This window comes from Prinia subflava, chromosome 14 (assembly GCF_021018805.1).
Source record: "Prinia subflava isolate CZ2003 ecotype Zambia chromosome 14, Cam_Psub_1.2, whole genome shotgun sequence".
Lineage (NCBI taxonomy): Eukaryota > Metazoa > Chordata > Aves > Passeriformes > Cisticolidae > Prinia > Prinia subflava.
In genome coordinates, this window is record NC_086260.1 from 14,871,400 (window position 1) to 14,889,652 (window position 18,253).

At 42.4% G+C, this 18,253-nt stretch overlaps 1 protein-coding gene across 8 annotated transcripts in view; it reads right to left on the bottom strand.

Annotated features, from left to right (window-relative positions):
• The window catches only part of ATP2B2 (ATPase plasma membrane Ca2+ transporting 2), a 412,644-nt gene that overhangs the window by 261,605 nt on the left and 132,786 nt on the right, over positions 1-18,253 (bottom strand). For all 8 annotated transcript variants that reach the window (XM_063411251.1, XM_063411249.1, XM_063411250.1 and 5 more), the window contains exon 3: positions 12,353-12,452. The gene's annotated coding sequence lies outside the window, so the exon portion shown is untranslated. The remainder of the gene's footprint in view (positions 1-12,352; positions 12,453-18,253) is intronic.

Sequence of the window (18,253 nt, forward strand, 5' to 3'; positions counted from 1 at the left end):
TACGGCAGTCCAGGACTTATGTGGGAATAACTCATTTATTGGTGGTCAAGCTGAGCACAAAGTTGCTCCTCAATGAGGAGCAGTCCCTGCTTTCCACACAGCAAATCTTAATCCCTGCCCACCCAAATTCTGCAGAGCTCAAACTTCCTTTTATCCAGGTAGAAATCACCACCCAGAGCACACCAAGAATGTGTCAGGCGTTCCCACAGGGTGGAAAAACAAACTCACTCCACTCCCTCTTTGTTCACCTTTCAATATTTTGTCAGGACACAGATTTCCCCAAACACGTCCCAAATGGAAGGAGAGCTGTGAAAAGAACTGGAACACAACAAGTACAAAAGGAAATGCTTCTGACAGGATTTGTGCACAGGTTTGGAATCCCAGCTGCTCACGGAACAAGTGAATATTCATCACTGACTGGTCAAACTGGGCAAGTGTAACATGGCAGGGCTTTTGCCTGGGTTAACTTACAGCTGCAGCCTATAAACAAAGAAAAAAAAACCACTGCCAGCCTATAAACAAAAAACAAACAAACAAAAAACAAAGAAAATGGAAAAAAAAAAAAGCACACACACAAAAAAAAAAAAAAAAAAAAAGAAAAAAAAAAGAAAAAGAAAAGAAAAACACACACACATACAAAGAAAAAAAACCACTGCAGATCAACGAAGCAAACTCCTGAAACCATATTATTCACAGCTTGCAGGAAAAAGATGATTAAGATTGTATTTCTATACATGATTTCTTCCTGCATTGAGAAATATGGATTATTTCTCATTAATCAACAAGGGACCAAGCCCAGATTCAATGCTCATTCAAAGCTGCAATAAACATTTTTCAATACACTACATTTTGATTGTATATGAGCAAAAGTGCCTTTTGTTTCTGTGCTTCAGAAATACTCATATAAATATTGTCACAGTACTTCATTTGCTCATAACACTCAATTTTACACACTGCAGAACAGGCTGGCAGCAACTTCAAGCCAGTAGCCACAGCCATGAAAATAACACAACTGTTACCCAGTGCAAAAATTTTAAATATTTTATTTCTAAATCCCATTTTATAAAACATCTGACTCCCCTCTTTGGAAAGTGACTTTCTCTGTTAATCTTTCAGAGCTCTAACGACAGACCTGAGTTCTCCCTTCCTTCTCCATCCTTCCCAACCAGTGACAAACAACCCCAAACCCCTTCTGGGAGCTGCTCTCCTGCCTTGCTGCACTTTTAATTTCATTTGAGCTGGTTTGGCTGATTTTCTCTTCAGGCTCTGCAAACATCTGTGACTTAAAGCCAAGTGTGACTTTGGATGCTGCCCACAGGATTTCCTCCAATTCCCACCAGTCCTCATCCCTGGGATCCTGCCTTGTTTTTTTCCCTGCAGTATTTTTAAAGCGTGTTCTTCCCAAAGAGATCCCAGTGACAGTCTCCTGCTCAAGTGTTATGGGTTCTTGTTTAAATTGCTGGGTGGAGGAGGGATATAAACTCCCATTTTCCCATCCATTTCATGAGAAGCTGCATCCAAGATGATGTGAGTGCCCCCAAAATAGCTGCTCAAAATGAATCACTCAAACCAGTTCCCAGCTCCTCCTAACTGAGCCACCATCACAAGAACTTAAAATGTCGTATAATGAGAGAGTGTTTTGTGAGCACAACAAGGCTTTGGCAAGCAAAGTGAAAAATAAAAATCTAAATTACGTGCTTTTTAAATTTGCAGTATGGAAATTGTCTGTTTTACTCAAATTTGACCACAGAAATAACAAAAGTCTCGTCACATACAAAATGTATGGAAAAATAAATAGCACCATCACAAGGGTCAAGGTTTCTGCAGCAAAATCAAAGGATTCAAATGAGCCTCCAGATGGGAAACAACTGAAGCTTTTCACAGGTTTAAATCTTGCTGTACCTCGGGGCTGCTGCTGAACTCCAGCAGTGCATGTATGAACAGGCACACCAACCCCCCTGAGTATTCACACACACAACTGCAGAAAAATCCAGCGATTTAAAACCCTTTTTATATGTAATGATGATTTAGATGGGTTTCTGTGTCTGCCATTTCTCTTTCAGGAACAGAACGTAATGAAATTATTTTTTCAGGTTCTTCCTTTTTTAAGTTTTACTCTTTACCCATCCACACCTCACCAAAATTAATTTAAACCCCATGAAGACAAGACAGAAAACTCTCTGATCCTCAGGAATCTCGTGTTTGAACACCTGCAGTCTCCTCCTTTAGCCTTGGCAATCCCAGTTTGTTATCTTTAGTCTAAAACACTTGGGCTGGGCCTGTAACTGGATTGCCTCAGGTTTCTTTTCTTTTCTTTCTTTCTTTCTTTCTTTCTTTCTTTCTTTCTTTCTTTCTTTCTTTCTTTCTTTCTTTCTTTCTTTCTTTCTTTCTTTCTTTCTTTCTTTCTTTCTGTCTTTCTGTCTTTCTGTCTTTCTGTCTTTCTGTCTTTCTTTCTTTCTGTCTTTCTGTCTTTCTGTCTTTCTGTCTTTCTGTCTTTCTTTCTGTCTTTCTTTCTGTCTTTCTGTCTTTCTGTCTTTCCATCAGAGGACTCTGCCATGGGCTGTTGAGCTGGAGCACTCCCCCTTTGCTCTGACAACACCTCACTGGCTGCCCATTCCAGATTTCCCAAAAATCACGACCTGCTCTGCTCTGTTCACACAAAACAATCCCCACTTCCCTCCAAAATCCCCCAACCAACCTCTCTCCACAACTCCCTGAATCATCCCTACACAGGACTCACTCCTGGTGGCTCCAAGCTCTGCTTCAGATGTCACTTCTGATCCAGAAAATTGGATATGGAAAAACAAGTTTCCTGGTTAAACTCTCACCGTAAAGAAAGAACCTGCTGCTGGTTCTCCTCAGAAACTGTGCACTATTAATTTTTGAGAATGCTGCTTGATGGGATTTAGGAAAAATTAAAAGGAGTTTATGAGAAAATGAGGATTCAGCTGCTCCACGGCCATGTCATTCCCCCGGGAATCACACTGAGGGGAGAAATGCCTGCACACCAAAAAGAAAACAGCTTAGCTGGGATGGGCACTGGTTTCATTTCCATTTGGGTGCTGTTTCTCCAGCACCACTGACAGGAACATTCACAGGGGAGAACCACCTGCCCCAGCAGGACTGGGCACTCTGGGGACCTGTGGGGAAAGGAGGGATCCCTCAGCAGTGGGGTTTGGGAAAAAAAAAACCCAAACCAACCAAGAACAACAGAAACCTGCCTGAAACAAAACCCCAAAGGAAACAACCAAACAAAACAAAGCCAGAGCAGCCCAGGAGTGACAGAAGTACCTGGAAAAGTGGTACAGGGACCCCCACTGGGGTCATCTTTACAGCTTTTCCAGCAGTGCCAGGGATCACTTCACGACCAGGATTTTAGGGTTCTCCTGTCTAACCGAAATTCCTAAAAACAAACGTGGACTCATCTCCCTCCAAGCTGGAATTTGTATCCAGGGGTTTGGCAAGGTTAGAAAGGGTAAAGACATAAATGCCAATAAAGACTGTAGGAAATTATTCTTCTCTTTTTTGCCAGCAGAATCAGCTGCATCCCTGCATCCCAGACAGGGGCAGCAGCTTCACCTACAGCACTCCAGCTCTGCAGAGCTCTCCCCAGCTGCTCCAGCAGAGCTCAGCACAAAGAAACAAAACCCTTCCTTCCCTCTCCTCCTACAGCGTTTAAACCACACATCTGCAGTTGCCAAGTCCTCTTTTTGATGCTGGAAATTTACATTTGCCTTCATATACACACATGCTCCTTTCATCACACTCTGCTAAAGTCAGTTTTTATCCTCATCCCAGATGATGCTGGTGGAGAGAAGAAACTACCTGCTACAGAGGAGAAGCTGGGCAGCTGTTCCTGCAATAAAAAGTGTGGGTTTTTCAAACTGAGTCCATAAAAACACATTTAATGGACAGAAATAAGATCCATGTTTGTATTGATAAAGCCAGGAGCTCGTGTAATTTATGCTCCCTTCTTTTTGGGTCTGGGCAGAAGCACATCATTCCCAGATTTTATAGGGAGTGGCAAAACTCTGCTAAACATTGTCATTTATAAAGAGATATTTAAAATTTAAGTATTTACCGATTCTAAAGCAGAGGTGCAAAGTTGGTGCAAATAAGATCAAGAAAATGTTCACCAAATTCAGACTACAAAGTTATGATCTCTGCTATGTTCCAGCCAGTTCAGGGAAGCCACTGATCCCAGCCTTGGCATTTCCAGTGCTCTTGCACTTGAAGGAAAAGGGGGGAAATAAACATGACCACAAATCCCAAATAAACCCCATAAAACCCAGCCTTCCACCACATTCTCTCACACTGGATTTAGCATCAGCTCAGGTCAGTGCTGGTACCAGAACTGGAACCAAATGATCTGGGCCAACTGAAGCTGGGAGCAGAATTTTCATATCTATCAGATAATCAAGTTTTGCAGGACAAGCAATGATGATGTGTAAAAATTCCATAGCAGCTAATCAAAGACAAAACTTGAGGAAGCAGCAAAAAGCTCATAATGAAGAAATATATTCCACCACAGGTGGCAGGAAATTGTAGCTACTGATAACAAGTGTTATGGGGCTCTGGCAAAGAAAGAAAATCAGCATAAGCATGAAGGCAAAGTAGTGATAGCACCAATTAAAAAAAAGCCTCAGAGCACTCTCCAGAAATCTATCGTGAGAATCAAGTGAGAAGTAATAAATTTGCATTTTCTGTAAGACCTTGCATTTAAACATATTCTTAACTACTGTGTGAGTTCCAGGAGCTGGCTGCAGACCGTGTGTTGCTTGAGTGCATAAAAAGCAAAGCATCACTTCACTGAGCACTGAAGCACCAACATCTGCAGGGAGATGATGGGGAAATCTAAAACGAGATTCAGGGACAAGTTGCTCAATCCATCTGAACGATGGAGAAGCCAAAGAATTCAAAACCTGTGCCTTGGAATAAAGCAGGAGCCTGAAGTCAGGGCCAAGCCTGAAGCTGGCCAAGGGGGTGGTGGAGGTCCCACCCTGCAGCAGTAGGACATGATTGAAAGATGTTATTTTTTAAATCACATTTCAATACTCTATCATAAGCACTGTTGTCATTATTTTTTCTTTCTTTCCAGTCACAAACTCCTCTCCAGCTGCACCTGAAGGAATTTCCAGCTCAGGGAAAGCCACGCAGGAAGGGCAGGGAGTGGCAGAACCCTGCAAAAGCTGGGCAGGATCAAACACCCATCCAGGAGAGGTGTTAACATCCCTGGCTTAGATGGATCCTCCAGGGGAAAAAATGGATTTCAGGGGAAAATGATGGGCTCAGGAATCTGCAAGCGAACAGAGAATTCACCCACTGTGCTGCTGTAAGTGCACAATTCCTGAAGCCAAGGGAATTCCATGAGCAGACAAAGCACAGACCTCATTGGCTGCCCATTCCAGATTTCCCAAAAATAGACACCTACTAGAACATTTTGGTATCAGCTGGGTTAGTTTTAGCTAAAAGAGGCATTTCCATGGAGGTGAGAACTACAGGTACGCTCATCACCTGAGTGGAAATCCATCTGGAAATCACCAGTGGAAAACAAGACACAAAACAAAACTCAAAGCAAACCTTTGAGTAATTTCTCTCCACATTTACCCCCACAGCTGCTGAACAGGTCTGCGAGCTCAGGGTAGATTCTAATAAAGAGTGAAAAGGGAACCTGTGTTTTGTGAAAAAGGAGCTCGGGCTGAGCTCAGCAAGGAGCTGCACTTGCAGGGTAAACTGGAAAAGAGAGGAAAGAACACCAAAGTCAAGGAGAGACATCCAGGAAAGCAATAAAATCAACTGGAGAGGGAAAAAAATCCCCTATCCAGACTCTGCAGTTCAGTTTCTTCCTTAAAAAGGGAAATTTAACACGGAAATGCTGGAGAAAGTGGAAGAATAGGCAAAGCAGGCTCAGGTGGGGTCACTTAAGGAAAAATTCACTTTTCCATGGGATCAAAAGACTTAAACAAGGCAAAAAGGAAATGCTGCTCTCTGCCTTTGAGGGGTGAATTTGTGCAGTGTAGAATGCTCTGAGTGTCAAGCAAGGCTTGGCACACATCCTTTGAAATAGAGTGTGAATAAAGACAAATGTTAACACACTCCTTTGTGAGATTTGGTTTCTATGTATTAGCATTTGAATTGTACTCAGCGCTCTGCGTGTCACATTAAGAAAATTCCCATTTCTATGCTCTGCATTAGGAGAAACCAGCAGAAATCTGCTCCAAAAAGAGCCAGAAGCCAGAAAAAATCCAGGAACACACCTACAAACCCTGTACCATCACAGAGCCTGCCAAGGAAAACCCTCAAGCAGCAGCACACAAATCTCCCCTCTTCATTGATCACACGCAATTTATTGATGTTCCCAAGGACTGCTCCAAAGTCAGGAAGGATTTCTCACTTGCAGCTGCCCCCTGGAGCACTTTGTCTTTCACAGAGAGGGAAATGTGTCCAACAGCACCTGCAGGAGATCCCGTGGTGCCTGCAGAGGTGGCCGGTGCAGGAATTGTAAAAAATATCCTTTTTTCAAAAAATTACCCAGTAACACCCCAGAGAAACGCTCAGAATACAAATTAACCACTTCCTGCCAATCCCCAAAGCAGCTCCTCTTGTGACAGTGAAGCAAATCCAATAAATAAGCAAGAAAAAAAATATCCCCAACATGCAAAACTAAAATATACCTTTAAAAAAACTATAATAAAATGAATGCTATAAAAATACTTTCATTATTACTATGAGCTCTTATCTTTTGAGTTATATTCAATATTTCCAAAGATTTTTAAATCAGAAAAGTAGTAAGAAAGAAAGAAAGAAAGAATTACAACAGTGATTAGTAATAGAGTATTAAAATGGGATTTTAAAAATAACATCTTTCAATCATGTCCTAATGTGCAAGAAAATTCCATAGAAACTTTACTTCATGGACATGGCAGGAATTATCCTGCCTGGCTCCCACAGCCACACAGAAGTCAAACCAGGGCCAGGCTGTCATTGATATTCATTTATAAACTGATATAAATCACATGTATTTCCTCCTGTCCCTCAAGCAGGCACTGAGGTCTCACCTGACTGTTCCTCCCCAGCATCGCTCAATTCCTTGGAATCCTGGGGAGCACAAACACTCTGCTCTCTCTGCCAGGGAGGAAAAGGAAAAGGAAAAGGAAAAAGGAAAAAGGAAAAAGGAAAAAGGAAAAAGGAAAAGAAAAGGAAAAAGGAAAGGGGAAAAGGGGAAAAGGGGAAAAGGGGAAAAGGGGAAAAGGGGAAAAGGGGAAAAGGAAAAGGAAAAGGAAAAGGAAAAGGAAAAGGAAAAGGAAAAGGAAAAGGAAAAGGAAAAGGAAAAGGAAAAGGAAAAGGAAAAGGAAAAGGAAAAGGAAAAGGAAAAGGAAAAGGAAAAGGAAAAGGAAAAGGAAAAGGAAAAGGAGCTCCTGACACTGAGGGGCTTTGCCATTTTTAACAGCCAGGTCACACCAAGACAGGTGAGAATTGCTTAAATCCCAGGGTAACACTCATTAATTAGGAAATTAACTGACATTATGCATTAACTTCACGTTAATCCATCCAAGAGATGATTTGAACCAAATACACAAGACAGAATTCAGCAGGAATACGTTCAATATTTTGGGGTGGTTTTTTAAATCCTAATTTTATTCCATTAAGAGTCCATTAAATTTTCTTGCTCTAGTGTTTCGACATTGTATTTTAATCTATTGTTGAGGAGTCTGATGGGATTAGGCGACAGAACAGATGGAGAGGTTTGCACAGCCATGCTGGACGTCCTCACAGGGCCACAGTTCCCATCACCTTTAAAACGGGGATAAAAATCCATATTTTTCTAAGGCACTTCAGGATCTACTGATGAGAACCCTGTGCAAGAACTCCTGTCAGCAGTCACCCTCTCACTGAGTATGGTTATGTTGGGATATTACCCTTCCTGACCTCTGAAAATAACATAAAATTGAAATGAAGCAGTAATTGCACGATTAGAAAATGTCACTAATATCAGACAGTGGGAAAAGACTATTTAATTAAAGGAAGTTTGCTCTTCAAAGGAGGAAGAGTTCAGATTCATTCACAGATATTTATATATTTAATTCAGTTGTGCAAAGAGAAGATGAATGTACAGATCTGCTCTGGGGAAGGGTTCAGATTCATTCACAGATATTTATATATTTAATTCACTTGTGCAAAGAGAAGAAGAATGCACAGGTTTTTGTAGGTACAGATCTGTTCTGGGGAAAGGTTCAGATTCATTCACAGATATTTATATATTTAATTCAGTTGTGCAAAGAGAAGAAGAATGTACAGATCTGCTCTGGGGAAGGATTCAGATTCATTCACAGATATTTATATATTTAATTCACTTGTGCAAAGAGAAGAAGAATGCACAGGGTTTTTGTAGGTACAGATCTGCTCTGCTGCTGCACAATCCCTCTGAAGGAACATGGAAACAGTCTCCTCATCCCCTTCAAATGCAGGGGACAAAAGTAGCACAGAAATGGCTGGGTGGGTTTGTCTCTGACATTGATGCCTTGAGTTTTATCTTCCCTTTATTCAGCCCCTGTGCTGCCCAGGGTGCAGCTCTGAGCTCACACTCAGGCTCACTGCACACAGCAGGGACACAAAACAAATCCTTCTCCTGCTGCACACCAAGGACAACTTTCAGCCCCAAAGCACAAACAGGGGTGGCTGGAGGGAGGAACAAGAAGGATGGGACCTCCCAGCCTGGAGCTGGAATTGGACAATTAAACCCCAATGTGCAAATGGACCAAAACTGATCAAAGTGTGAGACCTCGTGACCATTTGGCCATTTTGTGACCATTTTGGGTCCATTTTGTGCCCATTTTGGGTCCATTTTGTTCCCATTTTGGGTCCATTTTGTGCCCATTTTGGGTCCACCCTGGGTGTAGCCCTGGCCAGGCTCTTGTCCTGCCCAAGGTGTGCCCTAAAGGCCTTTCAATAAATCCCTGCTTTATTCTCTTGCTCTGCCCAGTCTCTGTTCCAGGTCAGCCTGCCCAAGGCATCAACAGCACACCTGCAAACTGGATTTTCTGACACCTCTCATTGTTTGGGATGAGCTGGATGTTTGGGATTTGATGGATAATTTGTGCCAGGAATTGCACTGAAGTGAGACGTGGAGCCCCCTGCTCTGCTGTTTGCCTCCAGTGGAGGAGGCAGAAGTGACAAAAGCTCTTTGCCAGAGGTTCTCTCACTGCTGGAAAAGCCCAGAGTCCCAGTGGCTTCCCAGTGCTCTGCATTTACAGGCCGGGAGGGGAAAGCAGGTGCAGCTACACGAGATAAACCCATTTCTGCAGCTTTCCATCCCCAGTTCCAGCTGGCATCTCAGTGCTGAGCAGCACAGAAATAACAGCACAGCCCAAAGTAGCTCCTTAATAACTCCAATAAATCACAGGGATGACAAAACAAAACCAAGGAGGACTTCACACGGAAACAACTTTAGGAAAGGACAACACCTGCAGCTGCCTTTGAGAAAAAACAATCCTTGTGGGCTCCTGGGCTCAGCAGACACATCCCCAGAGCATTCCCAGAGAATTCCCAGAGCAGTCCCAGGGCAGTGGGACCTCCTGGGTCTCGTCTAAAGCTCCTGCCAAGGTCTGACCACAGCAGGTGCTTCGTGTTCATCAGTGCAAACAGCAGCACCTTCCACGTGTGCAGCCCCAGCCCTGCTTGGGAGGGAAGAGAAGCAGAGGGATGCAGGGATTCAGCCCAGCTTATCCTGGCTTGGATGGGAGAGGCTGAAGGCTACAGGAAGGTTTGTTTTGGGGGTTACGATTTTTTATCTCTACAAGCTCGCTGAATTGTGTGGTTGTGCCTGGCAGCTCGCCTTCCACTACAGGAGTTGAAACTATTATACTGAGAAATAGAGAAAATTACAGTATTTCAAACTCTGCTTATTTCTCTGCAAAAAGGAAAAAAAAAGGACAAAAACCTCAGGAGGCTTTTCTTTTTTTAATAGCTGAATGACTAACAAAGTTCCCTCTCTAGTAAGTCTGTCTTGCCTTTCAGTCTCTTACAGACATTTCAATGTCTGACAAATAGATTATAGACTACTTGTTTTAAGAGTCTGGGGGAAAAATGAAGCTCAGATGTGCAGCACTTTGAAAGACAAGCACAATATTTGGTCTGCATAGCTTGTGGCACCTATTAAAACCTTCATTAAAGCACCGGGGACAAACTGCTGCTGTCAGGGAGGAGGGATGCTGAGCACTCTGAAACACTTGATGGTACAATTGCCCACACACTCATTATGACCATGTTTTCATTCTGCTCTATACTGAAGAAAAAATAGACACCTACTAGAACATTTTGGTATAAGCTGGGTTAGTTTTAGCTAAAAGAGACATTTCCATGGAGGTGAGAACTACAGGTACACTCATACCTGAGTGGAAATCCATCTGGAAATTACCAGTGGAAAACACGACACAAAACAAAACTCGAAGCAAACCTTTGAGTAATTTCTCTCCACATTTACGTTGCATAATATTTTGAATGCATTAAAGCTGTGCAAGTGCCACTTTGTACAACATCATTATTTTTATAAACCTCCTAACACAACAGTTGTTGTTTCGGGTTTTTCAATATACAATACAGAAAAATTCAATCTAAAACAAGTCTGTGCAGAGTTCTGCACAGCAGCTACACAGAACTTAGAGCTCCAATCTATGGAGAGCTCCCTTCACTACCCACAAAAAACCTTTGAATCTGAGTTATTCATTTCTTTGTGCTTCTCCTGTTGAGCTTTAAGTCATTCCACACACACCACAGGAGAGGGAGAGTTCTGTGAGCAGACACCCAAAGCAACAGGTGCTCTTGTCATGTTTCTGTTTCTCACATTTACTTGTTGAAAAAAGAGTGTGGTTCTCTCTCTTCCCCAGTAACTTGCTAACTAATCTCAATATTTTTGGAATATATTTATTGTTGTTATAAAGCAATTTTGCTCAGACATCTCCTTGCCATCATAAAAATCAATACTAAGCTTATACTTCACTCTACAAAACTATTTCACAGTTAATACTTACTAATTTTTATTTGTTGGTTCTACTATTTCATAAGCCCAAAACTTACTTGGTAGTGAGTGCTATTTTCCCATTTTTCTCTAATAGTTTGAATATTATACCTCATTTTCCCTCTTTGGTTAATGAACCTTCAGCAAACAAGAGAGGTAACAAATGAAAATAGAGATTGTACATGCATTGTGTCACCACTTGCAAGTCACTAGAATCACTTGCTATTCAAGAGAAAATTCAGAATAAATACCAGTCTGTTCCCTCCACTTACAAAATAATGGAATTTTTATACAATCAGTGGCAGCTGGGCAATGCCATTTTAACAAGGTTATGAAGTTCAGCCAGCCCAGCCTGCCTGGCTGTCAGTGCAGTTATAACTAAAGAAAAGCTGGAGATGATGTGGGGCTGCCCCATTCCTAATAGCACTGGCTGAATTCCTGCTCATCTAAATGGAACACCCAGTAAATGTATGGCTTCCAAAATTTCATAATTAAACCCCCCACTACCTGGTTGCAGAAATTAAAGCCTCATCACTGCTAAGGCAGAGCATTTTCACACAAATGAAAAAGGATAAGTAAGATTCACACCACATCAAACACGATGACAAACGTATCAGCACTCCACCTGGATCTAATAATTTTATTAAGCTGAGCTGGTAAAACATAGCTCATGGTATAGATCAAAAAAAATAATTAAGCCATGCATTATTACTGCTGGAACTTTCATTTCTGCATCCCCACACTTGCATTCCAGACATAACTGATACTTTACCCGAGAAATTCTAGTTGGTGAGTAAAACTGGGGGTTTGCCTTATGAAGAACAAATTTGTAATTGTGGAAAAAACCAAAACTGTCTCAATCAAGTACAGAGGAAGCGTTATTTAATCCCAAATCCCAGGGTCTGGGGGCTGTGGGGGAATGCAGAATTCTGCCAGAGGTACCAGTTTGAGGAGGTGCCAACTCCTCCTGCACCACATCCGTGCTGGGATCCAGCATCTCTCACACAACCCCCAGCAGCGACTCCAAAACGGGTTTGTCACGTTCCCTGACCCCACTTTTCACATAACACAACGTAAAGAGAAACAGACTGATCTTCCTAACAGAGGGAAACTCTCTTTGAACCATGTAAAACCATCACTATGTGGAAAATACCTCTGGCAACAGAGTGAACAGAGCACTTCTGTGTCCTTGGCTGGCATCACCAAGCCAAAATTCCAGATTGTCTTTACCAATACAAGTGAATTCCTCAAGAATTTTCCAGAATTTTTATGAAGTTACAACAGTAGATTTTTTTTTTTTAATTTGAGGGAGGAAGAGAAAAAGAAACAACTTACAGTTGTCTCGTAAAAAGGAGCGAGTGCTTCATAAACAGGGTTCTGAGTCACATAACCAGCTGGGTCTTCTTGTGTTGGCTAATCAATCTTGATTTCAAAACTGGAAGGAAGAAAGGAGATAATTAGACTTGACAAACCCCAGAGAATTAAGCAAATTAATAGAACAAACAAGGATTGATCTAAAGGATACCCCACAGGAGAAACAGATCCAAGAGCAAACATCCAGTGTCATAAATAGTTAGGGACATTTTGCAGTAAAATAAAGTGATTAAAAAGTTCCAGCTCTGTGGCCAAAGATGTGAATTAAAAGCTTGAAAACGCAGGCCTCAGTCCAAATGATATCTCTTCTCACCCATTTATCAGAGCTGCAGCCCTCTGGCCTCTCCTATTTGTAAATAAATGTGATTTTTAATCTAATTTTTGGAGACTGAAAACTCCGTGTGTGTGAGTTGTGTCTGAGAGGGAAAGGCCAGCAGAGAGGGCACGAGCAGAGGGGGAACATTCCCCTGGTTTTCCTTGCATGACATAAGAACTTGGAAGGGGATAATTGAGAGGTCTTAGGGTCAGCAGAGAGATGTCATGGTGAATCCTGGCTGGTGACACAGGAGTGGCATTCAGGTGACATTGTGGCTGGTTCCATGAGGGATGCTCAGGAGGGTGCAGGGGATGACAGGCAGCAAGGAGAGACATCCTTGGACACGGTGCAAGTGCTCCATGTGGGAACACATCCCCCCTACACCACAAGGACAGGCAGAAAGAAATCCATTTCTCATGTTTTCACACCAAAAGGAGCTGTGGTTCTCCACGATGCCATTTTTGACCCAAGGCACAGAACTGTGTTGGGTTCCTCTCGTGTCAAACCCCAGCACGAGGCAGAGCCGGAGGGGACAGTCCTGGCAGAGCAAACAGCCACTTCTGACTCGTGAGTTCAGCTAATGATCAATTCATCACACCCCTCAGTAAATCATGTTTGGAGTCAGCTTGCTAAAACTGGATTGTTTAAGGCCCTTTGAGCACCATGTGAAAACATCTTTCATTATAAATGAGGATTTCCCTGCAGACACCAGCAAGACCACATCTGCTTCAGCTTGGATTAGCACACAGGAATGAGCTCCCCCTGCTCCTCCACTGAGCGTCAGCTCTGCCAGGTTTTGCACATCATGGGCTTTACTCCCTCTCCACCTTGTGCCCAAATGGACATTTAAACTGTCCAAACACATTTAAGTTCCATATTGCTGGCATTTGTAGGACTTGTTTCAGGTATAGCAATACCCCTTAAATATTCTTGGTATAACTGAGGTCAGTTCAGTTTTATAATTCACCTGGGACTTCCAGGACATGGACGCCACTGCTTTGTAAATTACATTTCAAATATTCTGTGAATGTTAATGCACAACACGGAGTTCCAGGACCACACAGTGTCTGCAGGCTTTCTCTTCCCTGTGGGTTTTCATCCTGGTGGGGATGAAAAGATGGAGCAGCCCGGGGGAGAAGGACTTGGAGGTGCTGGTGGGTGAGAGGCTGGAGATGCCCCAGCCACGTGCTGGGACCCCAAATCCCCATCCCTGCATGGGCAGCAGGAAAGGGATTGGGATTCTGCCCCTCTGCCCTCAGGTGAGAGCCCACCTGCAGAGCTGCCCCAGCCCTGGGAGGAGCTGGAGCTGCTGGGAGAGCCCAGAGGAGGCTCCAGGACGATCCCAGGGATGGAGCAGGAAAGGCTGGGATTGTTCACCTGGACAGGAGAAGCTTTGGGGTGACCTCGGTGTGGCCTTGCAGGGCCTGGAGGGGCTGCAGGAAAGATGGAGAGAGAATTTCATGTGATGGGACAAGGGGGAACAGCTTCAAACTGATAGAGAGAGGGTTCAGATTGGGAATTAGGAAGGAATCTTCCCTGGGAGGGTGGGCAGGCCCTGGCACAGGGTGCTCAGAGCAGCTGTGGCTGCCCCTGGATCCCTGGCAGTGCCCAAGGCCAGGCTGGACAGGGCTTGGAGCAGCCTGGGATGGTTGAAGGTGTCCCTGCCATGGCAGGGGTGGCACTGGGTGATCTTTAAGGTCCCTTCCAGCCCAAGCCACCTCTGATGGGACACTCTGATGACGTTTAATGCCAAGGGATGCACGGCCTTGCACTGCCCCAACACAGGGCACTGACAGGGCAGGGAGAACACCCTGAACCTGCCTGCTAAGCACAGGAACCTGTGTAGGGCCCAGTCTGAAATTCCGCCTCAAGGCTTCGTCTACCAAAGAAAACACCACTTTTGGAACAGGTTTCTAACCGAATATTTATTATCAGGCTGTACCACCAGGTGGCAAGATTGCAAAATAAAGGGATTTTTAAAACTGCTCCTATAACCCATTCAGTCAGGGCTGATTCAAGGAGCCCTTGCTGGGCCACGGGGATTGTTTTGGGAGGAGTTGGGTGAGTATTTAACATGTACCCACACGGGCCTGTAAAATAAAGTATTTTAACTTTTCTCCCTCACTCTTCATGTAGTCAATAGCCAAACGCAACACGAGATTTCCTGTGAAATCATGAAAAAGGAAATTGTGGCCACCAGCTGCACTTCTTTGAAGAACTTGGTTTTCCCACTGTTCTCATCCTGCTCCCTCTTTCCCTGATAACCAGTTTAACCTTTTCAAAAGAGCCTAAAACCTGACATGACTGCAGGGAATCGCCTAATAAATGGGAATACAGCTCCAAAAGTTTAATGAAATTACTTTTGCAAAGAGAGAGTAAAGACTTTACACAGAGTGTACTTACAGTCATTTGGGTAATTTTTTTCCCGTATATTTTCATTTCTCAGGTTATATCCCAATTATCTATAAACCAAGACACAGGGCAGCTGTAAGTTCTACACTAAAGGTGTGCATGGACACAGGAGCTCAGTTTAAAGGGCTGAATTTTATAATATGTTCTTTTACAGCCCATTTAATTCAAATTTTAGGGAAAATATAAATCTGCAACAACTTGGAAAACTCTCTCTCTAATGCCTCGCCCCTGGATCACAAAGGACACCGTGTGAGCACCCAGTCCACATAATGTGATTTATTTACACCTGTACACACAGAGATAGATATATGACTAAATAACAGGATAAAAATATTAGTAAAGCTGATACTGGTAACCAGTCCAAGCTGGTGAGAAACTTTAGCTGACCCTGAGATACACAACACAAAAAAAACAAAGATTCCAGAAATAGTTTAGGGACTTTTTCCTGCCATTTGTAGCATTGCACCTGCTCCATAACACACAGCTACACTTCACAGATGCTTAAAATATTGTCATTATCCCTGGAGCTAGAAGAAATTAGGTAGGTGTAAAATAATCAGAATGTCAAGCACATTAAATGTCAAGCATAAATAAGAACCAAAATTGGAATCTCTCAAAGATGCTGGTACTCCCACAGTTGGGCAAAAAGTGTTAACTTCAATAACTGCCACCATTTGGGACTTGTATTATTATACAAACCACAAAATTCTCTGCCTTAATGGCACCAGCTTGAAAGATGATTTGGCATTAGCAAGTTGAAGTAAATGTTATCCAAAACATCAAGAAAACTTCCTGCCCCAAAATAGATTTTTATTTGAGACTCTTCAATTCAAACACTCCAGGGTATTGAAATTTAAAAGGAAATAAAAAAATCCAAAAGACTTTGCAGGAGAAGAGAGGGATGAGTAATACACAAGCCTGTGTTACATGAGATGGCACCAAAAATATAAACTGCAGAGTTATGTTCCTTCAACCAATAAAACAAAATAACTTGTTCAATCGACTTTAATTCCATAATCCAATCATCATAAAAATTAAAATCAACTACTCTTTCCCCAGTGAATATATACTAACTAGATATTCTAAAGTGAAGATACCTAAAAACTAAATTAGATTGGAAACCCTTTCAAGAGAGATTTGCTTTTATCTAAGTTCATACCATCCCAGCATAAAGTCCAGAAATCTAAACTGCAGTTAACTAAAATTTAAGCTTGAAAAAAATATATTAAAACTCACAAAGCACATTATGCTATGCTTAGGGAGTAACACCTATTCTGAAATGTCCAATGAAATCCACACAAGCGTTTTGGGGTTCTTTGGTCTGGAATTGACATCTCCTTTTTTTTCCATATTACCTATTGAAATTTCTATTTGAACTGCACAACCAAAGCAGCTTTACTGGAGATCCAGGGCCTGGGAATGGCTTTGCTTGGAGGGCTTCAGCTGAGCAATTCCCTGGAAAAAGTCTGTGGCCCTGAAGAAACCGTGACCCCACCCCAGAGATGTTTGCACGGCCAGAACACACCACAAAATATAATTTTTTTATATGTGAGTATAAAAAAAATTGAGTATTTACTTCATGTGGAAGAGATTCACACTCCTGGACAGAGGCAGGATGGAAATTTTATCTCTGCTCATCCTTTCAACCGTGGGGCAAGAGCTCTTCTCTCTCTGGGAAGAGCTGGGACAGAATCACTGGACTGGGGAGAGGGTCAGGAGATAAAGGGGACAATCAGTGACACTGATCTGATGTGGAGGTTAAATGGAACCTTCCTCCATGGATCCATGTTCCTGAGGAGGAAAAACATTCCAGGGAGCTGAATTTTAAAGTTCCAATCTTCCTTTACAGCTCCAGCAGACCCCACACAGGCCACGCCTCTCCCAGCGTGTCCTGTGCTGTGTTTCAGATTTTTAGAGCAGAAAACAGTCAAACTCACAAACTTATCCAATTTTACAATGAATTGATAGAATTAGGGCAAGACAGATTTACTCCCCTGCTTTAAGGAGTGAAGGCTCTCTGGACTATTTAGGACTTGCTAACATGTAGGATTACCATGCCAGCTTAAGCCTGTGCTTCAAATCCAAAACTAACAAGAAAATACAAAGAATAAAGGTATTAATAACTGGAGTTTAAATTACATTAAAGGCTTTGTTGGCTTTCTTCTTCGCCTTATGAAATAGAAAGAAAATAGAAAAAAATCAAAATTTGTATATGTAAAATGGGGCAATGCCATATATAAGTGAGTATATTTCCTTAAGGTCTTCATGAAAATAACATTTTCTCTTCCTAGAGAGTGCTGTGATCCAGCCACAGACTCATCCAACTAAAGCACATGTTCACATTAAAAAAAAAACAATAAAATCAAATCCTCTTCATGTTCAAGAACACTCTCTAAAGCACTTACTCTATAAAAAGAAATCTGAGCAAATACATACACCTGTTATTTCAGGAACCAAACAAAAATAACAAGAGTGCCACCTATCCTTCATTAGGAATAACAGAACTTCCCGTGGACTGACCTTGCAGCTGAAAACCCTGCACTAAAAAACCTGACAGCTAAGAGCACATAAAACTCTCCATGTGGGCAGAAACTTGGGGGGAAAATGCAAAGGGAAAACAGGATTAAAAAGAAATACAGGAGGAGGGGGAGGACTTGGGAAAAACAAATCTGTTAGGTATCCAAAGTATAAAATCCGAAAGATTAAACCCAGGGAAACTAAAGACTAAAGCTTTAAAGCTTGAGGCCACATTTTGGGTTTCAGAAATGATTTTAGGAAAATAAGTTTGTGTGTGACGTGCAAAGAGCAAACTTGGTCTAGAAGAAGCTGCACAGAGGGAGCAGCTGCCACTGAACAGGAGACAGGGAATATTTATCCAGTGGGGATGACAGGAGCAGCAGAGAGAGGTGGGAGGGTCATTATTTGCTCTTTTTTTAAGTTTATAGCAGATACAGGAGTAATACAGATGAGCAGTCCTGGCACCGATACCAGGAAAATAAAGAGAAATTACTGTACCTAGCAATAAGCACATAGATAAATATATTTTATTAATAAAAAAGGAGGAGAGTTTTCCTTTTTGGTAAAGGGAAGTCATAGCTCACGACCTGCTACGTGCACATGGATGAGGGAAAATC